At 33.1% G+C, this 6,000-nt stretch overlaps 1 long non-coding RNA gene across 1 annotated transcript in view; it reads left to right on the forward strand.

The window, feature by feature from the left end:
• The window catches only part of LOC103102528 (uncharacterized), a 56,548-nt gene extending 51,271 nt beyond the window's left edge, over positions 1-5,277 (forward strand). Inside the window, exon 3 of the long non-coding RNA XR_001628570.2 lies at positions 5,164-5,277. This is a non-coding gene — a long non-coding RNA (uncharacterized LOC103102528). The remainder of the gene's footprint in view (positions 1-5,163) is intronic.
• Positions 5,278-6,000: the final 723 nt, after the last annotated feature.

A 6,000-nucleotide genomic window follows, 5' to 3' on the forward strand; every position in this document is an offset into this window, starting at 1 on the left:
AAATACTGTTCTAAGTGTAATCAGTAGGTCATTTTGTTTCCATGATATTTTAATAGTTGTATTTCCTTTTAAGTTTTCTAAGTTGACCTTAGAATCCCCTCTTCCATTTCAGGTTTCATTTATAGCACTGTAGTTATTTGACTCAGAGGGAGAATGTGTCTTCTTTTTTCTTTACTTCCCTTATTCATTTCTTTAAAATCTGATTTTGATATGGAAAGTGGAATATGATTTTTTAATTCAATAAGCTACTTGCACAGCCATCAACTGGGTCCTACGTATGTACTCCTTGGAGCACACATACATAGAAAGGTAGCATTAGCAATTAGAATTTCAAGTGTGAAGGAGCTCTTAAATTGGGTCTCCCATCTTCCAAGCTGGAGAAATTCTCCTGAGATTTGCTGAACATCAGATTTGGAAGGCGGCCACTTGAAATTCCTCTAACAAAAACAGAATGAAAAGTGAATAGAAACAAAGGTGTAAAGATAAATGCAGATGTGAGTTATGAAAGTGTTATAAAAGGTCCCTAAGGAAAGACGCAGGACTTATGCTGAAGAAGGAAATCTTATCAAGTGTTCCAATGTATAAATATTGAAAAGCTTCCTAAAAGGTTAGCCCCTTTGCTAGATGTCAGCTTGTTCTTTTCAAGATCCAACTCGAAGCAAATTGCCTGTGAAAGGGGAAAAAAGGAGAGCTCCCTGACAGAAGACCTTCAAACATTTTTTTTTTTGGCTAGCCAATACTGAATATCCAAGTAGATGCACTTAAACTTCTCCATAATGCCTTGCTTATACAACACCCACTTCTGCCTTCAACTGTGATTTACTCTGAATCCTGCCTCACTTGCTATAAAATGCTCTCTCTGCCAATAACACCTCGGCAAAATCTCCTTTAAGTAAAGCATTCTTTGCACCTACACTGTTGCTTTGAAAGCTGCCATCTGGTCTAATTCGGCTCTATTTTAAGCTCCTGAATCACATGACTTAAATCCACATAAGTGTTGATTGTACATGATTGCCTTTATTGATTCCTGCTTGGACTCAACTTGTTTTAGAGATTCTATCCAACTTTAGATCCAGCATTTTTCCATTTCTCTCTCTCTCTCTCTCTCTCTCTCTCTCTCTCTCTCTCTCTCTCTCTCTCTCTCTCTCTCTCTCTCTCTCTCTCTCTCTCTCTCTCTCTCTCTCTCTCTCTCTCTCTCTCTCTCTCTCTCTCTCTCTCTCTCTCCCTCCCTCCCTCCTACAAATATAAGTATCTTAAACATTACATCTTTTTAAAAGATATATATATATATATTAAGATATATATCTTAAACTTATACATCTTACATACCATATATACATATATACCTTTCCTAATATAATGAATATAAATATGAATATATATGTGTACATATATATAATATTATTTGGGTGGGTAATTGACTTGAATTAAGATCACTTCAATTGTCTCAAACTAAATTTGTAACTCTGAATTTCAAATCAGTGATCCCTTCTAAAATTCTTCATGTCTGTCAATAGTATTTTTTTCTAATCATGAAAGTTTAAAATAGTCATAATTTCATTCTCCATCCCTAGTTCTATCTTTATTCAGTTAGTCAGTATTAAAAATATATCCTTCTTTCGTGTTTCTCCCTTTATTTCCTTCCTTTACATTTTTATTAAAACTACACAATTTTGAATCCTTATCTTTGCAGGCCCAGATAATCACAACAGTTTCCTAAGGTCTTTACCTTCTTTCACTCTCTCCTGAACAACACATCCAAGAGATTTATTTTTCCCAAACACCACATTGGTCATGTCATTTCCTAACTCTAACATAAGTCTGGATTTTCCTTAGGATAAATTTCATTTTTCTTGCCCTGTCATTCAAGGCCCTCTAGTATTTGCCTTTAATATATCTTTCCAAGGTTTTCTCAAGATTGGTCCTCTGCACAAAAAAATGGGTCAATATATTTGTTGATCATTTAACATACAATACACACCCATGCTTCTATGGCATTTTCTATACCAATCCTCCAACCTGGAATTTGTCCTCCACTCCTTCATGCTAAGAATGTTAAATCAAAAGGAGATCCTAGAAAGAGACATATAATCTATCCCCCTTTAGATTCTACATGAAATCCAGAGAAATGAAGTGTCCTATCCAAAAATCTCAGGCTAACACATCCATAGTGCTTGGACAAGAAACATTTTATAAAAAATCTTTTCATTATTATTATTTTCATTACATTATGCAGATTTTTTAAAAATCCCAGTTTGCTTATCTAAATCATTTTCAAGACACAGCTCAATTTTCAACACCTCCATAAAACATTTCCTGACTATAGTAACCCAAAGTGGTCTCTTTCTTTTTCTTCTTCCAAGAATGCTATTTGGAAACATTCATGTGGCAGTTACATGTTGATTTTTAAATTTTCATTTGGCTCTGGAGTTGTATCTGTGTAAGAAAATTACTCTATTGATACAATTAACAAAAATTTATAGTAATAGAGAGCTGCTTCTGTCCCAGAGGCTTTGACTTACTCATTTTATCAGACATGAATTGTGTCAGAAGCAGAACCTGGGCTCTTTTCTTTCTGGATCCAAGTTTACTTATCTGTTCACTATGCTGCATGATTTCTCTGGCATTTATCAAATTCTATCTTATGTTATTCATTTTTATCTCATGTCCATTAGTTTCCTTGAATAGTGTATAAGTTATTTGTTCACAAGGATGGTGACCTATTTATATTTGTCTTCCTTTCTATCTCTAGACCAGGGCCTTGCACAGAATAGGTACACAATAAAAAAATTATTAATTGATTGATGAACTAACAGATCAGAATGTCAGTTCAAATATTCTTTGTCCTCCAGGGTCCATTCTATTCCCCCCACCGTTCTTGCCATTTCTCTCTTTTTCCACCAGTGATAATCAATATATCAAGCACCATCTCAAGCTCCATCTTTGCCATGAGGTTTTGCTTGATTTCTCCATTCACAGTGATCTCTCTTTGCTTTCAACTCCTTTAACAATGAGTATAGGGTTTCTTTAACTTAGTTGTATCTGAGACACTTGGAGTGATTTTGTGAAGCCTATGAACCCTGAGGCCCAGATGGGTTTTAAATCAATGATAGAGACCTTTAGAAGTCCTGGAGACTGGCAGTGACTAGTATGATTTCAACAGCAAAAACTATGTGTGACTAGGAGCAGGGTACCTCACAGTTTTGAGATTTTTAATTCCCCATTCTGAGACACCACAAGGAGTCCTGAAGATCAGCATGATGACCTCAAAGATCTTAGTACATCTAAACATGGGAGACACACAGGGTCCATGGTTACACACAGACGTGAGAATCCAGGAGTGGAGCAGGGAAGGGAGCCTGTTCCTAGAAGTTAATCAAAGAAAAATGATAGATTCTCTACATGAACTACATGGATAGCTAGAAGAAATGAAATAAATAAATAAACAGAAATTAAATAAAATTTCTTGAGGTAAGAATTAGAAGAATAAAAAATTAGAAGTTTGAATGATAAATTTTACTCAAGAAATGGGTCTCCTGAAAATTGGAATTGATCAAAGAGAAATTAATGACTATATTATATAATGAAACAACCCAAAATATTGAAAAAATCTTAAATATATTTAACATGAAAATTGACTGACCTGGAAAACAAATAGAAGAGATATGATTTAAATACCACTGAATTCCCTGAAAACAAAAAAAAATTGGATGCTATAGTTTATGAACTCATTAAAATTACTCAACACTGCTAGAACCAGAGAGCAAAGTAAAGATAGAAAGAATTCTCAAATCATCTCCTGAAAGGAAGCCACAAAAGAAATGTCCCAGGAATGTCATAGGTATAATACAGAGCTTTCACCTCAAAGACAAAAGACTGCAACCATCCAGAAAAAAGCAGTTCATGTATCATGGAACCTTAGACACTGTCACACAGAATACCAGCTTCTATTATAAATGAGAGGAGATTTTGGAACACAATATTCCAAATGGTAGAAGATGTACAAAGAATAACTTATCCTGAAAAGTTGAGTTTAAGCTAACAGAAGAAAAAGTCCCTTTATGAAATGGAAGATTCTCAAGTATTCTGCAGAAAAGACTAGAAGTAAGTAGGAACTTTGAAATGGAAACAGAAAAATCAAAAAAAAATTTGTAAAGATAATACTATTTGAGCAATTGGACGGAGCTTTATGATTCTGTAGTGCTGACATTCTGTTGGAGGAAAAAAAAGACTAATGTCTAATTAGAACCTTAAAGTTTCAGAAGACACTGAGAGACTTAATAAGGAAAGATGAGGAACTAAAGGAATGATGATTCTATTCTAAGGATTTTTAAAATATAAAACAAAGAAGGGATTGTGAAAGGAACCACCTTCTAGGGAAAGGAAGAGAATGAAACTTGCTATTTCTTAAAAATGGGGGATATTAAGATAAAGATATTGAAACAAAGGAAGGTTCAGGGGAGCAGGCATCAGATAAAATTTTCTCTTACCTGAAATGACAAAGGAAGATTTAATACCAAAAATAAAGAACACTCAATGAGAAAAAGGTAGGAATGGGGAGAATGTTTAAAAGAAGGAGGAAATAGCAAGCAAAACAAATTTCTTGATTCTAAAGGATCATAGAAAGTAGAAACTAGAAAAGGAGAAGAAAATACTTAAGAGTCTAAGGGGATAATGGTGGCAAATTGTTGTATCTGAACCTAATGGAATATTTTTGTGCTGTAAGTAATGATGAAAATAATACTGATAATGAAAATAATGATGAAAATAAAAAATAAAGTTGTATAAAATTCTCACTAATATGAACTGAGCACAATGACAAAAGTGATTTACATGAGGTCAACATCATTATAAAGATAAACAATTTTGAAACATTGAGAGCTTGCCAAAGTAATGATCAATCATATAGAAGACCCCTGATAAAATACTTTACCTACTTCGTGATCTAGTGTTAATAGACTCAAGGTACAAAAAAGATATATTATATATATATATATATATGACCATTGTGTGGATTTCTTTTGCTTGACATTTTATTTATTGAAACTTTTTACTTCTTTCTATTTTTTAAATTGAGAATAAGGAATCTAGAAGAAGGTGATTACCAATAGTGACACTAATAATAAGCTAATTGTAATTTGCTTATTTGTTTTTAATTGACAGAAATGAGAAGTTCAGAAGGAAGTCCAGAGAAGCAAGTTAATTTCAAAAGTAATGTATGAAATTTATTATATATTTAAAACAAAAAGCATAATAAAATGAAGATTTATGGTTTAACATGAAGCCCTCTTTTTGTATTATTCTGGGTTTTTCAATATGCTCTGTTTTGGCTTTAAAGTTAATTTTCTATAAATAATTATGTGTTCTTATGAAGCATGTGATTATCTTACAATAGATAATCTGAGAAATTTTAAATATATGTATTAGTTATTTAATGGTATATATACTATTATACTATATTAGTATACATAATAAATACCATTTGATAACATATTGGGTGTATATAGTTATATACTGTAAAACCTTAAAATTTCACAGACTTATGAATGTTAAAAATTTTACTCCACATTGAGGAATCCTCCAATTCCCTACTTGAAATAATTCCCTACCAGATAGTGAGAACTCTACTTGAATGTGAAAACTACTTCCTATGGGAGTATCCCTACTCCACCCCTACTTAAGACTGTTTTCAGGGAGAAAACTCCTTGCTATGGGAGGACCTCAATTCCACCTGTACTTAAGACTACTTTAGGGAAGAAAACTCCTTGCTAAACAATGAAAGTACTTGAAAACCATGCTTATAAAGGAAAGGAGTTCTTTGAGCCATGCCTGTTTTTGGAATTGATACAATGGGATGCTAGGTGCCTATAAAGGGGCAACTTGTAAACTACTTAGACCTAAAAGGTGAAAACTTACTCAGAGGTTTTCTCTTAATGAAATTAGTTGACACAGCAGCATTTTTTTTTTCTGACTTACTAAAGAGATTAATCTACTCAGCTG

The sequence above is a fragment of the Monodelphis domestica genome, chromosome 3 (genome assembly GCF_027887165.1).
Source record: "Monodelphis domestica isolate mMonDom1 chromosome 3, mMonDom1.pri, whole genome shotgun sequence".
Taxonomy (NCBI): domain Eukaryota; kingdom Metazoa; phylum Chordata; class Mammalia; order Didelphimorphia; family Didelphidae; genus Monodelphis; species Monodelphis domestica.